The 23,341-nt window shown below is 44.4% G+C and overlaps 1 long non-coding RNA gene across 2 annotated transcripts in view; it reads right to left on the bottom strand.

The window, feature by feature from the left end:
* LOC148344819 (uncharacterized) overlaps positions 1 to 23,341 on the bottom strand; it is an 81,700-nt gene that overhangs the window by 42,548 nt on the left and 15,811 nt on the right. The window contains exon 1 of one of the 2 annotated variants that reach the window (XR_015846309.1): positions 19,183 to 19,293. The exons of the other annotated variant lie outside the window; for it this stretch is intronic. This is a non-coding gene — a long non-coding RNA (uncharacterized LOC148344819). Of the gene's footprint in view, positions 1 to 19,182; positions 19,294 to 23,341 lie in introns of those variants that run through there. 2 annotated transcript variants of the gene reach the window in all.

Below are 23,341 nucleotides of genomic sequence, written 5' to 3'. Positions count from 1 at the left end.
CCCCCTTTTAAGTAAATTCAAAATGGTCGACTTCCTGTAAAACCTAGCTCATTGCTCCAAGAGACTTTTTTGTAGGTCTTGGTCTTATACATACAGTGAACCCTCGCTACTTGGCGGTTCACCTTTCGCGGGTTCAGTGCTTCGCGGGTCTAAAAAATATTCGGGGGCATTATAGTTTCGCCGAGCGACACGACGGGGCGCTGGAGCGGTTAGACGGCCGGTGTGCGCCGAAGAAGAGCGTGGGCGAAGAGGAGAGTGGACGAAGAAGAGCACGTTCCCCCGGACACGATCGGTGGCGACGTTTCGCGCGGTTCGGACAGTACCAGAGCTCCGGCCGGCGTGCGTGGCAGTTAAGCCGTAGAGGAGAACCTTCCCAGGGCACGGGCGGTGCCAAGCGGCCCCTAAGTTTAACCGAATGGAAGCTCCGGAGGAGGAGGGCATGCTCGCGTCACAGTAAGCCGAAGAGGAGCACCTTCCCCGGGCACGGGCGGTTCCAAGCGGCCCCTAAGTTTAACCGAATGGAAGCTCCGGAGGAGGAGGGCATGCTCGCGTCACAGTAAGCCGAAGAGGAGCACCTTCCCCGGGCACGGGCGGTGCCAAGCGGCCCCTAAGTTTAACCGAATGGAAGCTCCGGGGGAGGAGGGCGGGTGTGTGTCACAGTTAAGCCGAATTGGAGCACCTCTTCCGCCCGGGCACGAGCGTAGCGCGAAGCTGTCAGTTATGAATGTATAGAAGAATAAATAAATAAATAAATAAAGAATGCCACCTTTCATTTCACAGGGCACACCGGACGGCGTACCAGCAGGTAAAAGTCGGAGTAATTAAATAAATACAAAAAGAATGGCTGGGGAATAAAAAAATAATACGTTTTAATAATAATTTGGTTTTTTTGTTATAACATGAATTTCACTCTCTCTCTCCCCGTATATATGTATATATATATATATATATATATATTTCTATATTTATTATATATATTGTATATTTTTTTTAAGCATTTTTGAAGGTGCGCCGCTACTTCGCGGATTTTCAGTTTTCGCGGGTGGTCTCTGTCCCCATTAACCGAGGGTTCACTGTACTCCATAAAATTTACAAAAAGCGAGGTGAAACACTCAACCAGGGCTGCTTTTTTTAACATTTCTCGAGGGCCATGGCGAGCCATTTCAAAAAAGCTGCACAACTAACGTATAAAATATTGATAAATTTGCTCGACCTGATGTGTGTGTAAAGTTTCACGAGTTGTCGTTCATATTTAGAACCTCATAATCAGCGTTGTTTTATTGCCGAACAGTGCAATGCCACTCCCACAACTTTACACGAAAAAGGACGAATTTCGTATTGTGACATCCTCATGGCCGAAACAGTCATCCGAGCATATATGAGGGCGACCTTGTTGAGTTGCACGGAGAAAAACATCCAAGAAAATAACTTGTATTAGCTTTTACCAGTTGGTGGCGGTACTACTACGATGAAAAATAAGTTGGTAGATGTCTTCAGGGCTGAAGTATCCTCAAATGTGTACGACTTCGAGAAGATAGGATCATCTGAGTCATGTTGCCGGAGCTTTTGTTGCCACAGAGTACAATCTGACTTTTCAGCACCGTAATAGCCACGCCTTTTGCCAAAACGTCACAAAATTCGGCAGAGAGTAAGATCATTGTCTTGAGTCTTTTCTGACTAATTTTCAGTCGGATTTGTCAAAAGGGCACCGTGCAGGATGTGAAAATTAAAATAAAAACACATTTTTGATTCCACTTGGCGGCGCTGTGTGTATAACAAAATAATAACATTAAGATGTCTTCAGGTCGGGACGTTTTATTTACAGGTGAAGGTTTGGATTTTTAGGAGCATGTGCAGGGGAGTTATTAAGCATTCATTTATTTGTATTAGGTTCATTTTGTCTTCTTATTATTGATATTTGACTGATTCATTAAAAGCAGACAATTATGTTTTAGGTTAATTTTTTACCTGACATGTTTCGGCGAGTCTTTCGCCTTCTTCAGAGTGTCGCATGATGGTGTCTTGAGACCCGTCTTTATCAGCTGATGTTCCATGAGGGTGTGACTTACCTGTCAAAAAAATGAAAAATCAGAGCAGGAAAAGAACAAGCACAACATGAACATTACAAATCAGCAATCACTGACCACTGCAAAAGGGAAAACCACATCATGGACCGGGAGAAGGGCAGGGTCATCCGCACCGAAGAGAACAAACAACAGCGCTGGATCAGAGAGGCCATTGAGATCTGCAAGCGAGGCATAAAAACCATGAACAGAGACAAGGGAGCCTTCATCCTCTCTACCACCTAGAGCAGCATCTTGGCGGAGTGAACGGACAGCGGGGGGTGTGACTTGCCTTCATTCTTTTGACAGGTAAGTCACGCCCTCATGGAACATCAGCTGATAAAGACGGGTCACAAGACACCATCATGTGACACTCTGAAGAAGGCGAAAGACTTTCGTATTGTGACATCCTCAAGGCCTAAACACTCATCCGAGCAAATATAAGTTAGATTTTGTGAACCTGCCCGGAGAAAAACATCAACGAAAATAATTTGTATTTGTTTTAACCAGTTGGTGGCGCTACCACTGCGATCAAAAATAAGTTGGCAGCCGTCTTCAGGGCCTGAATATCCTCAAATGTGAAAAATTTCGAGAAGATGGATCATCTGAATCATTTTGCAGGAACTTTTGTTGCCACGGAGAATAATCAGACTCTGCGGCACCGCAATAGCCACGCCCTTCGAAGGAAAGTCACAAAAATAGGGATAGAGTAAGATCAATGTCTTGAGTCTTTTCTAGCCAATTTTCAATCGGATTCGTTAAAAGGGCACCGTGCAGTACGTCAAAATGTAAAAAATTATATTGATTGGCGCAAGATGTATAACAGAATATAAACATATAGATGTCTTCAGGTACCGACTCTTTATGTACATGTGAAGTTTTGGATTTTTAGCAGCATGTGCAGGAGAGTTATTAAGCATTTTGTCCACTGCGGCGAAGGAAATCTTAAGTGAAAACTTTGAAGCCCCGCCACCGTCATATAGTATTTCGGAAACAAAAGATTTTAGCCCCAGTGTTTGTCCCAGGTCTTAAGATGCTACAGACAGAATTTTAAGGCAATCAGATGAAGCCTTTAGGATCAGGGTGCAAAAGAATGACCCCTGTAAACATGCAAAAAAGGGCAAAAGTCGGACTTTCAAAAATTCATAACTCACTTCCTGTTCATATTAGACGTTTAAAATATCAAATTTCTCGCTATGCCCGATGAGACTGCCAAGTTTGGTGAGTTTTTGTGCATGTTTCGGGGGTCAAAAATGCGATCGTACAGTCGGAAAAATAATAATAATAATAATTTCTACAAAAACAACAGGGACTTCGCAGCGGTCGCTGCTCAGGCCCTAATAATAATAATAATAATAATAATAATAATAAAAGTAATAATATTTTCTACAAAAACAATAGGGACCTCGCAGCCGTCGCAGCTCGGGCCCTAATAACAATTTCTAGAAAAACAATAGGGACCTCGCAGCGGTCACTGCTCGGGCCCGAATAATAATAATAATAATAATTTCCACAAAAACAATGGGGACCTCGTAGCGGTCGCTGCTCGGGCCCTAATAATAATTTCTACATAAACAATAGGAACCTCGCCGCGGTCGCTGCTCGGGCCCCAATAATAATTTCTACACAAAGTCCATTGTGGTGACCCGCCCCTTTTAAGTAAATTCAAAATGGCCGACTTCCTGTAAAACCTAGCTCATTGCTCCAAGAGACTTTTTTGTAGGTCTTGGTCTTATACATACAGTGAACCCTCGCTACTTCGCGGTTCACCTTTCGCGGGTTCAGTGCTTCGCGGGTATAAAAAATATTCGGGGGCATTGTAGTTTCGCCGAGCGGCACGACGGGGCGCTGGAGCGGTTAGACGGCCGGCGTGCGCCGAAGAAGAGCGTGGGCGAAGAGGAGAGTGGACGAAGAAGAGCACGTTCCCCCGGACACGATCGGTGGCGACGTTTCGCGCGGTTCGGACCGTACCAGGGCTCCGGCCGGCGTGCGTGGCAGTTAAGCCGTAGAGGAGCACCGTCCCCGGGCACGGGCGGTGCCAAGCGGCCCCTAAGTTTAACCGAATGGAAGCTCCGGAGGAGGCGGGCATGCTCGCGTCACAGTAAGCCGAAGAGGAGCACCTTCCCCGGGCACGGGCGGTGCCAAGCGGCCCCTAAGTTTAACCGAATGGAAGCTCCGGGGGAGGAGGGCGGGCGTGTGTCACAGTTAAGCCGAATTGGAACACCTCTTCCGCCCGGGCACGAACGGAGCGCGAAGCTGTCAGTAATGAATGAATAAATGAATAAATAAATAAATAATTAAAGAATGCCACCTTTCATTTCACAGGGAACACCGGACGGCGTACCAGCAGGTAAAAGTCGGAGTAATTAAATAAATACAAAAAGAATGGCTGGGGAATAAAAAAATAATACGTTTTAATAATAATTTGTTTTTTTTGTTATAACATGAATTTCACTCTCTCTCTCTCTCTCCCCGTATATATATATATATATACATATATATATATATATATATATATTATTATATATATTGTATTTTCTTTTAAGCATTTTTGAAGGTGCGCCGCTACTTCGCGGATTTTCAGTTTCCGCGGGTGGTCTCGGTCCCCATTAACCGCGATAACCGAGGGTTCACTGTACTCCATAAAATTTACAAAAAGCGAGGTGAAACACTCAACCAGGGCTGCTTTTTTGAACATTTCTCGAGGGCCATGGCGAGCCATTTCAAAAAAGCTGCACAACTAACGTATAAAATATTGATAAATTTGCTCGGCCTGATGTGTGTGTAAAGTTTCACGAGTTGTCGTTCATATTTAGAACCTCATAATCAGCGTTGTTTTATTGCCAAACAGTGCAATGCCACTCCCACAACTTGACAAGAAAAAGGACGAATTTCGTATTGTGACATCCTCATGGCCGAAACAGTCATCCGAGCATATATGAGGGCGACCTTGTTGAGTTGCACGGAGAAAAACATCCAAGAAAATAACTTGTATTAGCTTTTACCAGTTGGTGGCGCTACTACTACGATGAAAAATAAGTTGGTAGATGTCTTCAGGGCTGAAGTATCCTCAAATGTGTACAACTTCGAGAAGATAGGATCATCTGAGTCATGTTGGCGGAGCTTTTGTTGCCACAAAGTACAATCGGACTTTTCAGCACCGTAATAGCCACGCCTTTTGCCAAAACGTCACAAAACTCGGCAGAGAGTAAGATCATTGTCTTGAGTCTTTTCTGACTAATTTTCAGTCGGATTCGTCAAAAGGGCACGGTGCAGTACGTGAAAATTAAAATAAAAACAAATTTTTGATTCCACTTGGCGGCGCTGTGTGTATAACAAAATAATAACATTAAGATGTCTTCAGGTCGGGACATTTTATTTACAGGTGAAGGTTTGGATTTTTAGGAGCATGTGCAGGGGAGTTATTAAGCATTCATTTATTTGTATTAGGTTCATTTTGTCTTCTTATGATTGATATTTGACAGATTCATTAAAAGCAGACAATTATGTTTTCGGTAAATTTTTTACCTGACATGTTTCGGCGAGTCTTTCGCCTTCTTCAGAGTGTCGCATGATGGTGTCTTGAGACCCCGTCTTTATCAGCTGATGTTCCATGAGGGTGTGACTTACCTGTCAAAAAAATGAAAAATCAGAGCAGTAAAAGAACAAGCACAACATGAACATTACAAATCAGCAATCACTGACCACTGCAAAAGGGAAAACCACATCATGGACCGGGAGAAGGGCAGGGTCATCCGCACAGAAGAGAACAAACAACAGCGCTGGATCAGAGAGGCCATTGAGATCTGCAAGCGAGGCATAAAAACCATGAACAGAGACAAGGGAGCCTTCATCCTCTCTACCACCTGGACCAGCATCTTGGCGGAGTTAACGGACAGCAGGGGGCGTGACTTGCCTTCATTCTTGTGACAGGTAAGTCACGCCCTCATGGAACATCAGCTGATAAAGACGGGCCACAAGACACCATCATGTGACACTCTGAAGAAGGCGAAAGACTTTCGTATTGTGACATCCTCAAGGCTGAAACACTCATCCGAGCAAATATAAGGTAGATTTTGTTAACCTGCCCGGAGAAAAACATCAACGAAAATAATTTGTATTTGTTTTAACCAGTTGGTGGCGCTACCACTGCGATCAAAAATAAGTTGGCAGCCGTCTTCAGGGCCTGAATATCCTCAAATGTGAAAAATTTCGAGAAGATGGATCATCTGAATCATTTTGCAGGAACTTTTGTTGCCACGGAGAATAATCAGACTCTGCGGCACCGTAATAGCCACGCCCTTCGAAGGAAAGTCACAAAAATAGGGATAGAGTAAGATCAATGTCTTGAGTCTTTTCTAGCCAATTTTCAATCGGATTCGTTAAAAGGGCACCGTGCAGTACGTCAAAATGTAAAAAATGATATTGATTGGCGCAAGGTGTATAACTGAATATAAACATATAGATGTCTTCAGGTACCGACTCTTTATGTACATGTGAAGTTTTGGATTTTTAGCAGCATGTGCAAGAGAGTTATTAAGCATTTTGTCCATTGCGGCGAAGGAAATCTTAAGTGAAAACTTCGAAGCCCCGCCCCCGTCATATAGTATTTCGGAAACAAAAAGTTTTAGCCCCAGTGTTTGTCCCAGGTCTTAAGATGCTACAGACAGAATTTTAAGGCAATCAGATGAAGCCTTTAGGATCAGGGTGCAAAAGAATGACCCCTGTAAACATGCAAAAAAGGGCAAAAGTCAGACTTTCAAAAATTCATAACTCACTTCCTGTTCATATTAGACGTTAAAATATAAAATTTTTCGCCATGCCCGATGAGACTGCCAAGTTTGGTGAATTTTTGTGCATGTTTCGGGGGTCAAAAATGCAATCGAACAATCGGAAAAATAATAATAATAATAATTTCTACAAAAACAATAGGGACTTCGCAGCGGTCGCTGCTCAGGCCCTAATAATAATAATAATAATAAGAGAAGATAAGATAAGATGTCCTTTATTAGTCCCACAATGGGGAAATTTGAAAGTAATAATATTTTCTACAAAAACAATAGGGACCTCGCAGCCGTCGCAGCTCGGGCCCTAATAACAATTTCTAGAAAAACAATAGGGACCTCGCAGCGGTCACTGCTCGGGCCCTAGTCAAGTCAAGTCAATTTTATTTGTATAGCCCTTAATCACAGACAGTCTCAAAGGGCTTTACATAGCCACAATCGACATCCCCGATCTTAACCCCCAGGAGGGCAAGGAAAAACTCACAAAACCTCATTAGGGGAAAAGTGAGAAACCTTGAGAAGGGACCACAGATGGGGGAATCCCCCTTCCAGGATGACCAGGCTGCAATGGATGCCAACTGGGCAACATTTGGCACATACAATGATGCTATGCAATAATAGATGAGATAATATAAGAGTCAATTGAATGAAGTGCTGCAGGAAGATGACTTCAGTGGAGTGGGTCCTCATCCAGGGCCGTAATATCCATGGCAGCATATCCGAAGATGAGCCTTCGATCTTGTACCGGTCAGTTGGTGTAAATTCAGTACAGCCACTTCCAAGTGAATCGCCATCACCTAATTCGGGGAATTGGGAACAGAAAAGAAAGAACAGAAATAGCAAACAGGCCAACAAGTAGTTCAATGAAGTGCTGAAATATAAGGAAATCAGAAAAGGCGCTGCATGAAGACGACTTCGGCAGAGCAGGTCCCTTCCCGGTTCGTCAGTGCCGTAATCTTCAAAGCATGTCCCCATCACCTAATTCCCAAGCAGGGGAAGGAGGGGGCAGAAAAGAGAAGAAGCGGCGGTAAACAGGCCAACAAATAATTAAATTAGATGCTAAAGTATATAAATAAATTGATCAAATGTCGCGCTGCAGGAAGACGACATCACTGGAACAGGTGCATGCCCAGTTGGTCAATGCCTTAAACTTCCTAGTGGGTCACCGTCACCTAATCCCCCAGCCGGGGGAAAAGGGGGCAGAAAAGAAAACAAAAGAAAAAAAAAAAAAAAGCGGCAGTAAACAGGCCAACAAATATTTCAGCTAAATGCACAAGAGTATAAATGCGTCTTTAATAGTGTTTTGAACATTTCTACTGAGGTGGCGCCTCTAATATCTGAGGGAAGTGCATTCCAAAGCATTGGTGCCCGAATAGAGAACGCTCTAGAACCTGCGGACTTCTTTTTGGCTCGCGGGATCACTAAAAGACCAGCATTTTGTGAGCGAAGGTTTCGGGACGGAACATATGGTACCACGAGGTCAACGAGATAAGAAGGTGCTAAGCCGTGCAATATTTTAAAAGTAAGTAGCAGAACTTTAAAATCACATCTCAAGTGGACCGGAAGCCAATGCAAATTGGCTAATATCGGGGTAATATGATCAAACTTTCTCGTCTTAGTTAAGAGTCTAGCTGCTGCATTTTGAACTAACTGCAGACTTTTAATACTCGACATGGGGAGACCCGAGAGCAAAGCGTTACAATAGTCGAGGCGAGATGTAACAAACGCATGGATTAAGATTTCCGCGTCACACGTTGATAGAATTGGGCGAATTTTAGCAATGTTACGCAGATGAAAAAACGCAGTTCGAGTAATATTTTTAATGTGCATTTGAAAAGACATAGTTGCGTCAAATATAACACCGAGATTTTTTGTTGAATCCTTTTGGATAATATTACATTTATCGATATTCAGAGTGGTGTCTTTGAAAAGGTACCGATGACGCGCTGGTCCAATGATGAGCATCTCGGTTTTATCTGAGTTAAGACGCAAAAAATTGAAAGACATCCATTGTTTAATTTCAGCAAGGCACGCCTCTAATTTATAGCAGTCGCGGGGATTCGTTATATCCAACGGCATGTATAATTGCGTATCATCAGCGTAACAGTGAAAACTAATGTTATATTTCCGTATAATATCACCAAGCGGTAGCATATAGATGCTAAACAATAGAGGTCCAAGTACCGATCCCTGCGGAACTCCACATATGATCTTACAAAGATCCGAAGTCGTATTGCCATGAATTACACGGTGCGTCCTCTCCGACAGATACGAATTAAACCAAGAAAGCGCTGAACCTGAAATGCCAACACACGTTTCAAGGCGTTTTAATAATATGTTATGATCAACGGTATCAAAAGCGGCACTAAGATCGAGTAAGAGTAATATTGATGAGGTGTCGGCGTCCATAGCTATGAGAAGATCATTAGTAACTTTAGCAAGGGCCGTCTCAGTAGAGTGGTCGGCTCTAAAACCCGATTGGAAAGGTTCAAATTGATTATTAACAGTCATATATTCATTAAGTTGTTGCGCTACGACTTTTTCAAGAATTTTTGCAATAAACGGAAGATTTGAAACCGGCCTATAGTTGATGAGACTCTCTGGGTCAAGGTTTGGTTGCTTAAGTAACGGTCGGATAACGGCGGTCCTAAAAGCTGCTGGTACTACACCCGTGGTAAGTGATAGATTAATTATATTTAAAACAGACGGTCCTAGGGTCGTAAACAGTTCTTTAATTAGTTTGCCAGGAAGCGGATCGAGCACACAAGTTGTCGGTTTTGCCGCACTAACCAATTTTGTTAGGCTCTCAAGAGATATTTTTTTAAATTGACATAAGGTTATCGGACAGTTATCAGCCCTAATGTCCCTATTAACACAATTTATCGCGGAATTCGACGGAATTTTAAGAACAGTGTCTTTAATCTCATCACGAATACATTCTATCTTCTGAGTAAAAAATTGCATAAAATCGTGAGCTGAATAGGAAGAGCTATCCGAGGTTGATCGCTGTTGCGTTAGCATTGCTACGGTATCAAATAAATATTTAGGATTGTTTTTATGTAAGACAATTAATCTAGAATAATAATTAGTTTTGGCTAAATTAAGCGCTTCTTTGTATATTAGTAAACTATCGCACCATGCCTGACAGAAGACCTCAAGTTTGGTCGCACGCCATTTGCGCTCAAGCTTCCTACAAGATCGTTTCAGTACGCGCGTTTCCTCTGTAAACCACGGAGTAAGCCTCTTTGGACGAGTTTTAGTTTTTAAAGGCGCGACGGAGTCAAGCGCATTTAACAAAGCGACATTAAAGTTGTTTGTGAGATCATCAATCGTACCAATATAATTAGGAAACGAAGCAGTTGCTAAAGGGAGTAGCTCAGAGAGCGCAACGATGGTTGAGGAGCTAATGTTACGGCTGCTATAATTTTGATTATGGTCAGAACGATGACAGTGAGCCAAGACTTCAAATTTGATAAAGTAATGGTCAGATATAGCACTGGTATATGGTAATACAATTATTTTTGAAGATGCTAAGCCTCGGGTTAATACCAAATCTAGCGTATTGCCATTTATATGCGTTGCTTCATTTATTATTTGCGTGAAACCAAACATATCAATGATTGTCCGAAACGCTACCGTAAGTGGTTCCGACGGGAGATTCATATGAATGTTGAAGTCGCCCATGATAAGTATATTATCCGCATGAGTTACTAAATCAGCTACGAATTCAGAAAATTCATCTAAAAAGCCGGAGTAAGAGCCAGGTGGACGATAAAGAACGGCAAGATAAAACGGCAGCTCGGCTGAGGATCGCATAATGAGAACTTCAAATGTTTTAAAGGAATTGCTAAAACGAGGACTAAGTTTTAGGTTAGATTCGGAAATGAGGGCTACACCCCCGCCTTTCTTTTGAGGGCGCGCAACATGCGAGCTCACGAAGTTTGGAGGCGAAGCCTCATTTAGCGGTAAAAACTGATTTGGTTTTAACCAGGTCTCGCAAAGACCAATCATGTTAAGATTATGGTCTCTAATAAGGTCATTAACTAACAAGGCTTTCGATGAAAGCGATCTAATATTTAAAAAACCGAGTTTCAGTAAAATAGGTCTATCTAAGTTATTCCGCGCAACAGGACTCCTGGTCATAATATTAAGGAGATTGCCTTGCCTAGGTCCCGGATTGTACCTCGAGCGACTATAAACGCGGCGAGAAATTCTGACGGTCGGAATCCGATAGTTATTTACCAGCTTTCGAGTGCTATTATTTTGAGAGAACGGCTCGTCGTCAATAAAACCGACCGAGGAGGAATGCTTAAACCCATCATGTATTGCCACCTCAGTAGAAATTATATCAGTATGAGATCTACCAGCGTATGGTGTGTAGCGCTCAAATCTAGAAGAAAAGCTATGTGTGTTGTCTAAGTCTAGCATAGCGCTAGTTAGCTCTAGCCTTACAGACTCCATACCCTTCCTTACAGGCTCACTATTCGCCTGCAGCCCGACCTGCTCTAATATGAATAGTCATGGAAGGCTCAAACAATAATCTATGTTTCTAGAAAGAGTGATGGCGCCTTCCCAGTTAGGGTGAAGGCCGTCCATCCTCAGCAGGTCGGGTCGGCCCCAGAAAGAAGGCCAGTTATCTATAAACTGCAGTCCGTGCTCACTACAAAAACTAGCCAGCCACTTATTTAGCGAGAATAATCTACTAAACCTCTCATCATTGCCTCTCGCAGGCAAGGGGCCAGAGACAATTACTCGATGCCGACTCATCTTTCTGGCGAGATCACAAGTCCTTGCTATGTTTTTCTTTGTGATCTCTGATTGCTTCATCCTAGTGTCATTGGAGCCAACGTGTATCACTATATCTGAATAGCTAGCGTTGTTTGCACAGCGCTGGTGTATAGGTGTCTTGCGCGCTAGCTCCATAAGATTAGCTTCTATGTCGGGTGCTCTGGCCCCAGGAATACACATTACTGTGGCTGGATTTTCAAGCTTAATGTTGCGGGTAATGGAGTCACCTATCACTAAGGTGCGGGAGCCATGAGACCGAGGTGGAATGGAACTGCTATGTGTCTTAACAGGCTCACCGCGATTAGCAAGCCGTTTACGGCCAATGCTAACCAGACTAGCAGGTTGGCTACAACCCGTGCTAACAGTCGTGTCCGCCACGTTTACGCTTACCACATTACTCTGCTCTAGCTGGCGGACACGTCCCTCTAGCAGGGAGAGTCTTTCCATGAGAAAGGTGCAAGTGTTGCATGTGGTGGTGCACGAAACCATAGTTGCGTTTACTCGCCCGGTGGATAAAAGCGGAGGAAAAGATGTCGCGCCGAAAGTGACGTCCTGTCGCGCCCTAATAATAATAATAATAATAATTTCCACAAAAACAATGGGGACCTCGTAGCGGTCGCTGCTCGGGCCCTAATAATAATTTCTACATAAACAATAGGGACCTCGCCGCGGTCGCTGCTCGGGCCCCAATAATAATTTCTACACAAAGTCCATTGTGGTGACCCGCCCCCTTTTAATAAATTCAAAATGGCCGACTTCCTGTAAAACCTAGCTCATTGCTCCAAGAGACTTTTTTGTAGGTCTTGGTCTTATACATACAGTGAACCCTCGCTACTTTGCGGTTCACCTTTCGCGGGTTCAGTGCTTCGCGGGTATAAAAAATATTCGGGGGCATTGTAGTTTCGCCGAGCGGCACGACGGGGCGCTGGAGTGGTTAGACGGCCGGCGTGCGCCGAAGAAGAGCGTGGGCGAAGAGGAGAGTGGACGAAGAAGAGCAAGTTCCCCCGGACACGATCGGTGGCGACGTTTCGCGCGGTTCGGACCGTACCAGAGCTCCGGCCGGCGTGCGTGGCAGTTAAGCCGTAGAGGAGCACCTTCCCCGGGCACGGGCGGTGCCAAGCGGCCCCTAAGTTTAACCGAATGGAAGCTCCGGAGGAGGAGGGCATGCTCGCGTCACAGTAAGCCGAAGAGGAGCACCTTCCCCGGGCACGGGCGCTTCCAAGCGGCCCCTAAGTTTAACCGAATGGAAGCTCCGGAGGAGGAGGGCATGCTCGCGACACAGTAAGCCGAAGAGGAGCACCTTCCCCGGGCACGGGCGGTGCCAAGCGGCCCCTAAGTTTAACCGAATGGAAGCTCCGGGGGAGGAGGGTGGGCGTGTGTCACAGTTAAGCCGAATTGGAGCACCTCTTCCGCCCGGGCACGAGCGGAGCGCGAAGCTGTCAGTTATGAATGAATAAATGAATAAATAAATAAATAAAGAATGGCACCTTTCATTTCACAGGGCACACCAGACGGCGTACCAGCAGGTAAAAGTCTGAGTAATTAAATAAATACAAAAAGAATGGCTGGGGAATAAAAAAATAATACGTTTAATAATAATAATTTGTTTTTTTGTTATAACATGAATTTCACTCTCTCCCCGTATATATATATATATATATATATATATATATATATATATATATATATATATATATATATATATATATATATATATATATATATATATATATATATATTGTATTTTTTTTTTAAGCATTTTTGAAGGTGCGCCGCTACTTCGCGGATTTTCAGTTTTCGCGGGTGGTCTCGGTCCCCATTAACCGCAATAACCGAGGGTTCACTGTACTCCATAAAATTTACAAAAAGCGAGGTGAAACACTCAACCAGGGCTGCTCTGCATGTTGTGCTGGGCCACCTGGAACAACAGCGGAGCTATGCAAGGATGCTCTTTATGGACTACAGCTCGGGATTCAACACGATCATCCCAGACATCCTCGTCGCCAAACTGGACACTCTCGGCCTCCCTGCCCTCACACGCATCTGGATTAAGGACTTTCTGACCAACAGACCCCAGACTGTGTTGCTCGGCCCCTACACGTCCTCCACCTTCATGCTGAGCACCGGTTCCCCCCAAGGATGCGTGCTGAGCCCTCTCCTGTACGCCCTCTACACCTACGACTGCAGCCCGGCCCACGGCAACAACACCATCGTCAAGTTTGCTGACGACACGACAGTGGTCGGTCTGATCTCGGAAGGCGACGAGACAGCCTACAGAGAGGAGGTAGGGAGACTGACAACTTGGTGCAAGGAGAACAGACTGCACCTTAACTCTGCTAAAACAAAGGAGATTGTCGTCGACTTCAGGAGGAACAAGACGCTGCCGCCCCCCCTCTGCATCGAAGGCGTGTGTGTGGAGAGGGTCCACACGTTCAAGTTCCTGGGAGTACAGATCTCCGATGACCTTTCTTGGAGTCACAACACCACAGCAGTGGTAAAGAAGGTCCGCCAACGTCTGCACTTCCTGAGAGTCCTCAGGAAATTCAACCTGGACAGGAAGCTGCTGCTGGCCTTCTACCACTCGTCCATCGAGAGCCTGCTGACGTACTGTGTCTCCACCTGGTACAGCGGCTGCACTGAGGCGGACAGAGTGAGGCTCCAGAGGACAGTCAAAACAGCGCAAAGGATTATTGGCTGCCCTCTCCCCTCGCTGTCGGACATCTACACCGCCCGGTGCCTCAGAAGGGCTCTCAACATCGTCAAAGACAATACCCACCCAAACTCACACCTGTTCGACCTGTTGCCCTCTGGCAGGCGCTACAGATGCATCAAATCAAGGACCAATAGACTGAGAAACAGTTTCTTTCCGAGAGCCATCTCCATACTGAACTCTCACACACACACGAGACCACCCTAACCTTGCAAAACAGCATTGTGATGTGTTTCTATATGCCCTATTTAGTACTGAATTCCATTGCACTGTCTTATTTATTAATCTAATTTATATATTGTCTGTATTATTGTTGTATTGCACTGGAGAGGGGAGCCCTCTAATCTCGTTGCACACTTGAGTACAATGACAATAAAGGGATTTCTATTTCTATTCTATTCTTTTTTTAACTTTTCTCGAGGGCCATGGCGAGCCATTTCAAAAAAGCTGCACAACTAACGTATAAAATATTGATAAATTTGCTCTGCCTGATGTGTGTGTCGTTTCACGAGTTGTCGTTCATATTTAGAACCTCATAATCAGCGTTGTTTTATTGCCAAACAGTGCAATGCCACTCCCACAACTTTTCACGAAAAAGGATGAATTTCGTATTGTGACATCCTCATGGCCGAAACAGTCCTCCGAGCATATATGAGGGCGACCTTGTTGAGTTGCACGGAGAAAAACATCCAAGAAAATAACTTGTATTAGCTTTTACCAGTTGGTGGCGCTACTACTACGATGAAAAATAAGTTGGTAGATGTCTTCAGGGCTGAAGTATCCTCAAATGTGTACAACTTCGAGAAGATAGGATCATCTGAGTCATGTTGCCGGAGCTTTTGTTGCCACAAAGTACAATCGGACTTTTCAGCACCGTAATAGCCACGCCTTTTGCCAAAACGTCACAAAACTCGGCAGAGAGTAAGATCATTGTGCAGGGGAGTTATTAAGCATTCATTTATTTGTATTAGGTTCATTTTGTCTTCTTATTATTGATATTTGACTGATTCATTAAAAGCAGACAATTATGTTTTAGGTTAATTTTTTACCTGACATGTTTCGGCGAGTCTTTCGCCTTCTTCAGAGTGTCGCATGATGGTGTCTTGAGACCCGTCTTTATCAGCTGATGTTCCATGAGGGTGTGACTTACCTGTCAAAAAAATGAAAAATCAGAGCAGTAAAAGAACAAGCACAACATGAACATTACAAATCAGCAATCACTGACCACTGCAAAAGGGAAAACCACATCATGGACCGGGAGAAGGGCAGGGTCATCCGCACAGAAGAGAACAAACAACAGCGCTGGATCAGAGAGGCCATTGAGATCTGCAAGCGAGGCATAAAAACCATGAACAGAGACAAGGTTGCCTTCATCCTCTCTACCACCTGGACCAGCATCTTGGCGGAGTTAACGGACAGCGGGGGGCGTGACTTGCCTTCATTCTTGTGACAGGTAAGTCACGCCCTCATGGAACATCAGCTGATAAAGACGGGCCACAAGACACCATCATGTGACACTCTGAAGAAGGCGAAAGACTTTCGTATTGTGACATCCTCAAGTCCTAAACACTCATCCGAGCAAATATAAGGTAGATTTTGTTAACCTGCCCGGAGAAAAACATCAACGAAAATAATTTGTATTTGTTTTAACCAGTTGGTGGCGCTACCACTGCGATCAAAAATAAGTTGGCAGCCGTCTTCAGGGCCTGAATATCCTCAAATGTGAAAAATTTCAACAAGATGGATCATCTGAATCATTTTGCAGGAACTTTTGTTGCCACGGAGAATAATCAGACTCTGCGGCACCGTAATAGCCACGCCCTTCGAAGGAAAGTCACAAAAATAGGGATAGAGTAAGATCAATGTCTTGAGTCTTTTCTAGCCAATTTTCAATCGGATTCGTTAAAAGGGCACCGTGCAGTACGTCAAAATGTAAAAAATGATATTGATTGGCGCAAGGTGTATAACTGAATATAAACATATAGATGTTTTCAGGTACCGACTCTTTATGTACATGTGAAGTTTTGGATTTTTAGCAGCATGTGCAGAGAGTTATTAAGCATTTTGTCCATTGCGGCGAAGGAAATCTTAAGTGAAAACTTCGAAGCCCCGCCCCCGTCATATAGTATTTCGGAAACAAAAAATTTTAGCCCCAGTGTTGGTCCCAGGTCTTAAGATGCTACAGACAGAATTTTAAGGCAATCAGATGAAGCCTTTAGGATCAGGGTGCAAAAGAATGACCCCTGTAAACATGCAAAAAAGGGCAAAAGTCGGACTTTCAAAAATTCATAACTCACTTCCTATTCATATTAGACATTAAAATATCAAATTTTTCGCCATGCCCGATGAGACTGCCAAGTTTGGTGAATTTTTGTGCATGTTTCGGGGGTCAAAAATGCAATCGAACAATCGGAAAAATAATAATAATAATAATTTCTACAAAAACAATAGGGACTTCGCAGCGGTCGCTGCTCAGGCCCTAATAATAATAATAATAATAATAATAAGAGAAGATAAGATAAGATGTCCTTTATTAGTCCCACAATGGGGAAATTTGAAAGTAATAATATTTTCTACAAAAACAATAGGGACCTCGCAGCCGTCGCAGCTCGGGCCCTAATAACAATAGGGACCTCGCAGCGGTCACTGCTCGGGCCCTAATAATAATAATAATAATAATTTCCACAAAAACAATGGGGACCTCGTAGCGGTCGCTGCTCGGGCCCTAATAATAATTTCTACATAAACAATAGGGACCTCGCCGCGGTCGCTGCTCGGGCCCCAATAATAATTTCTACACAAAGTCCATTGTGGTGACCCGCCCCTTTTAAGTAAATTCAAAATGGCCGACTTCCTGTAAAACCTAGCTCATTGCTCCAAGAGACTTTTTTGTAGGTCTTGGTCTTATACATACAGTGAACCCTCGATACTTCGCGGTTCACCTTTCGCGGGTTCAGTGCTTCGCGGGTATAAAAAATATTCGGGGGCATTGTAGTTTCGCCGAGCGGCACGACGGGCGCTGGAGCGGTTAGACGGCCGGCGTGCGCCGAAGAAGAGCGTGGGCGAAGAAGAGCGTGGGCGAAGAGGAGAGTGGACGAAGAAGAGCACGTTCCCCCGGACACGATCGGTGGCGACGTTTCGCGCGGTTCGGACCGTACCAGAGCTCCGGCCGGCGTGCGTGGCAGTTAAGCCGTAGAGGAGCACCTTCCCCGGGCACGGGCGGTGCCAAGCGGCCCCTAAGTTTAACCGAATGGAAGCTCCGGAGGAGGAGGGCATGCTCGCGTCACAGTAAGCCGAAGAGGAGCACCTTCCCCGGGCACGGGCGGTTCCAAGCGGCCCCTAAGTTTAACCAAATGGAAGCTCCGGAGGAGGAGGGCATGCTCGCGTCACAGTAAGCCGAAGAGGAGCACCTTCGCCGGGCACGGGCGGTGCCAAGCGGCCCCTAAGTTTAACCGAATGGAAGCTCCGGGGGAGGAGGGCGGGCGTGTGTCACAGTTAAGCCGAATTGGAACACCTCTTCCGCCCGGGCACGAACGGAGCGCGAAGCTGTCAGTTATGAATGAATAAATGAATAAATAAATAAATAAATAAAGAATGCCACCTTTCATTTCACAGGGCACACCGGACGGCGTACCAGCAGGTAAAAGTCGGAGTAATTAAATAAATACAAAAAGAATGGCTGGGGAATAAAAAAATAATACGTTTTAATAATAATTTGGTTTTTTTGTTATAACATGAATTTCACTCTCTCTCTCTCTCTCTCTGTATATATATATATATATATCTATATATATATATCTATATATATAGATATATATATATATATTTATTATATATATTGTATTTTTTTTTAAGCATTTTTGAAGGTGCGCCGCTACTTCGCGGATTTTCAGTTTCCGCGGGTGGTCTCGGTCCCCATTAACCGCGACAACCGAGGGTTCACTGTACTCCATAAAATTTACAAAAAGCGAGGTGAAACACTCAACCAGGGCTGCTTTTTTGAACATTTCTCGAGGGCCATGGCGAGCCATTTCAAAAAAGCTGCACAACTAACGTATAAAATATTGATAAATTTGCTCTGCCTGATGTGTGTGTAAAGTTTCACGAGTTGTCGTTCATATTTAGAACCTCATAATCAGCGTTGTTTTATTGCCGAACAGTGCAATGCCACTCCCACAACTTTTCACGAAAAAGGATGAATTTCGTATTGTGACATCCTCATGGCCGAAACAGTCATCCGAGCATATATGAGGGCGACCTTGTTGAGTTGCACGGAGAAAAACATCCAAGAAAATAACTTGTATTAGCTTTTACCAGTTGGTGGCGCTACTACTACGATGAAAAATAAGTTGGTAGATGTCTTCAGGGCTGAAGTATCCTCAAATGTGTACAACTTCGAGAAGATAGGATCATCTCAGTCATGTTGCCGGAGCTTTTGTTGCCACAAAGTACAATCGGACTTTTCAGCACCGTAATAGCCACGCCTTTTGCCAAAACGTCACAAAACTCGGCAGAGAGTAAGATCATTGTCTTGAGTCTTTTCTGACTAATTTTCAGTCGGATTCGTCAAAAGGGCACCGTGCAGTACGTGAAAATTAAAATAAAAACACATTTTTGATTCCACTTGGCGGCGCTGTGTGTATAACAAAATAATAACATTAAGATGTCTTCAGGTCGGGACGTTTTATTTACAGGTGAAGGTTTGGATTTTTAGGAGCATGTGCAGGGGCGTTATTAAGCATTCATTTATTTGTATTAGGTTCATTTTGTCTTCTTATTATTGATATTTGACTGATTCATTAAAAGCAGACAATTATGTTTTAGGTAAATTTTTTACCTGACATGTTTCGGCGAGTCTTTCGCCTTCTTCAGAGTGTCGCATGATGGTGTCTTGAGACCCGTCTTTATCAGCTGATGTTCCATGTGGGTGTGACTTACCTGTCAAAAAAATGAAAAATCAGAGCAGTAAAAGAACAAGCACTGTCAGGACTCGCCGGTCGGCGAGGAGGAGGTGGACCCAAAAGGCGAGGAGGCAGAGAGGTCAGTAACGTGAAGGGAATTTATTAACTGAAACAACCAGGGCAAACAATGTGGCAGGGTGAAAAATAACAAAAGACAAACTTAACGTGACCAGACTGGGAGGCAGGGCGAGGAACAACACTGAAAGACGGGAACGAAGAGGGGAACCAGAGCATGAACAAGGAGCAGAACGTGAACAAAGGTGGTCGTGGCTGTCCGTGATTTTCGGCAATGACCCGACACTGGGTTGAGAGCATGGAAGGCTTAAGTAGTCCGGTAATCAGGGGAGCAGATGGGGAGCAGGTGTGTGATCGTTGATGAGGAGCAGGTGCGTGGCGGGTGAGGGCGAGGTGCTGAGGGGAAACGCCCCTGCTCAGCTGATCAAAACAGACAGGAAAAGGCACATGGCAGGAAGGAGGGGAGAAAATAACAACAAAAACAATAACAAAAACCGCATGCATATGAAAACAATAACAAAAGGCTGTCATGCCCGACGCGGATCATGACAAGCACAACATGAACATTACAAATCAGCAATCACTGACCACTGCAAAAGGGAAAACCACATCATGGACCGGGAGAAGGGCAGGGTCATCCGCACCGAAGAGAACAAACAACAGCGCTGGATCAGAGAGGCCATTGAGATCTGCAAGCGAGGCATAAAAACCATGAACAGAGACAAGGGAGCCTTCATCCTCTCTACCACCTGGAGCAGCATCTTGGCGGAGTGAACGGACAGCGGGGGGCGTGACTTGCCTTCATTCTTGTGACAGGTAAGTCACGCCCTCATGGAACATCAGCTGATAAAGACGGGTCACAAGACACCATCATGTGACACTCTGAAGAAGGCGAAAGACTTTCGTATTGTGACATGCTCAAGGCCTAAACACTCATCCGAGCAAATATAAGGTAGATTTTGTTCACCTGCCCGGAGAAAAACATCAACGAAAATAATTTGTATTTGTTTTAACCAGTTGGTGGCACTACCACTGCGATCAAAAATAAGTTGGCAGCCGTCTTCAGGGCCTGAATATCCTCAAATGTGAAAAATTTCGAGAAGATGGATCATCTGAATCATTTTGCAGGAACTTTTGTTGCCACGGAGAATAATCAGACTCTGCGGCACCGTAATAGCCACGCCCTTCGAAGGAAAGTCACAAAAATAGGGATAGAGTAAGATCAATGTCTTGAGTCTTTTCTAGCCAATTTTCAATCGGATTCGTTAAAAGGGCACCGTGCAGGACGTCAAAATGTAAAAAATGATATTGATTGGCGCAAGGTGTATAACAGAATATAAACATATAGATGTCTTCAGGTACCGACTCTTGATGTACATGTGAAGTTTTGGATTTTTAGCAGCATGTGCAAGAGAGTTATTAAGCATTTTGTCCATTGCGGCGAAGGAAATCTTAAGTGAAAACTTCGAAGCCCCGCCCCCGTCATATAGTATTTCGGAAACAAAAAATTTTAGCCCCAGTGTTTGTCCCAGGTCTTAAGATGCTACAGACAGAATTTTAAGGCAATCAGATGAAGCCTTTAGGATCAGGGTGCAAAAGAATGACCCCTGTAAACATGCAAAAAAGGGCAAAAGTCGGACTTTCAAAAATTCATAACTCACTTCCTGTTCATATTAGACGTTAAAATATCAAATTTTTCGCCATGCCCGATGAGACTGCCAAGTTTGGTGAATTTTTGTGCATGTTTCGGGGGTCAAAAATGCAATCGAACAATCGGAAAAATAATAATAATAATAATTTCTACAAAAACAACAGGGACTTCGCAGCGGTCGCTGCTCAGGCCCTAATAATAATAATAATAATAATAATAAAAGTATTAATATTTTCTACAAAAACAATAGGGACCTCGCAGCCGTCGCAGCTCGGGCCCTAATAACAATTTCTAGAAAAACAATTGGGACCTCGCAGCGGTCACTGCTCGGGCCCTAATAATAATAATAATAATAATTACCACAAAAACAATGGGGACCTCGTAGCGGTCGCTGCTCGGGCCCTAATAATAATTTCTACATAAACAATAGGGACCTCGCCGCGGTCGCTGCTCGGGCCCCAATAATAATTTCTACACAAAGTCCATTGTGGTGACCCGCCCCTTTTAAGTAAATTCAAAATGGCCGACTTCCTGTAAAACCTAGCTCATTGCTCCAAGAGACTTTTTTGTAGGTCTTGGTCTTATACATACAGTGAACCCTCGCTACTTCGCGGTTCACCTTTCGCGGGTTCAGTGCTTCGCGGGTATAAAAAATATTCGGGGGCATTGTAGTTTCGCCGAGCGGCACGACAGGCGCTGGAGCGGTTAGACGGCCGGCGTGCGCCGAAGAAGAGCGTGGGCGAAGAGGAGAGTGGACGAAGAAGAGCACGTTCCCCCGGACACGATCGGTGGCGACGTTTCGCGCGGTTCGGACCGTACCAGAGCTCCGGCCGGCGTGCGTGGCAGTTAAGCCGTAGAGGAGCACCTTCCCCGGGCACGGGCGGTGCCAAGCGGCCCCGAAGTTTAACCGAATGGAAGCTCCGGAGGAGGAGGGCATGCTCGCGTCACAGTAAGCCGAAGAGGAGCACCTTCCCCGGGCACGGGCGGTTCCAAGCGGCCCCTAAGTTTAACCAAATGGAAGCTCCGGAGGAGGAGGGCATGCTCGCGTCACAGTAAGCCGAAGAGGAGCACCTTCGCCGGGCACGGGCGGTTCCAAGCGGCCCCTAAGTTTAACCGAATGGAAGCTCCGGAGGAGGCGGGCATGCTCGCGTCACAGTAAGCCGAAGAGGAGCACCTTCCCCGGGCACGGGCGGTGCCAAGCGGCCCCTAAGTTTAACCGAATGGAAGGAGGGCGGGCGTGTGTCACAGTTAAGCCGAATTGGAACACCTCTTCCGCCCGGGCACGAACGGAGCGCGAAGCTGTCAGTTATGAATGAATAAATGAATAAATAAATAAATAAATAAAGAATGCCACCTTTCATTTCACAGGGCACACCGGACGGCGTACCAGCAGGTAATAGTCGGAGTAATTAAATAAATACAAAAAGAATGGCTGGGGAATAAAAAAATAATACGTTTTAATAATAATTTGGTTTTTTTGTTATAACATGAATTTCACTCTCTCTCTCTCTCTGTATATATATATATATATATATATATATATATATATATATATATATATATATTTATTATATATATTGTATTTTTTTTTAAGCATTTTTGAAGGTGCGCCGCTACTTCGCGGATTTTCAGTTTCCGCGGGTGGTCTCGGTCCCCATTAACCGCGACAACCGAGGGTTCACTGTACTCCATAAAATTTACAAAAAGCGAGGTGAAACACTCAACCAGGGCTGCTTTTTTGAACATTTCTCGAGGGCCATGGCGAGCCATTTAAAAAAAGCTGCACAACTAACGTATAAAATATTGATAAATTTGCTCTGCCTGATGTGTGTGTCAAGTTTCACGAGTTGTCGTTCATATTTAGAACCTCATAATCAGCGTTGTTTTATTGCCGAACAGTGCAATGCCACTCCCACAACTTTTCACGAAAAAGGATGAATTTCGTATTGTGACATCCTCATGGACGAAACAGTCCTCCGAGCATATATGAGGGCGACCTTGTTGAGTTGCACGGAGAAAAACATCCAAGAAAATAACTTGTATTAGCTTTTACCAGTTGGTGGCGCTACTACTACGATGAAAAATAGGTTGGTAGATGTCTTCAGGGTTGAAGTATCCTCAAATGTGTACAACTTCGAGAAGATAGGATCATCTCAGTCATGTTGCCGGAGCTTTTGTTGCCACAAAGTACAATCGGACTTTTCAGCACCGTAATAGCCACGCCTTTTGCCAAAACGTCACAAAACTCGGCAGAGAGTAAGATCATTGTCTTGAGTCTTTTCTGACTAATTTTCAGTCGGATTCGTCAAAAGGGCACCGTGCAGTACGTGAAAATTAAAATAAAAACAAATTTTTTATTCCACTTGGCA

This window comes from Idiotropiscis lumnitzeri, chromosome 1 (genome assembly GCF_059441095.1).
Source record: "Idiotropiscis lumnitzeri isolate Australia: NSW breed Sydney's pygmy pipehorse chromosome 1, RoL_Ilum_1.0, whole genome shotgun sequence".
Taxonomy (NCBI): domain Eukaryota; kingdom Metazoa; phylum Chordata; class Actinopteri; order Syngnathiformes; family Syngnathidae; genus Idiotropiscis; species Idiotropiscis lumnitzeri.
The sequence above is the reverse complement of the archived record's forward strand: the minus strand, read 5'-3'. Positions and strand labels throughout refer to the sequence as shown.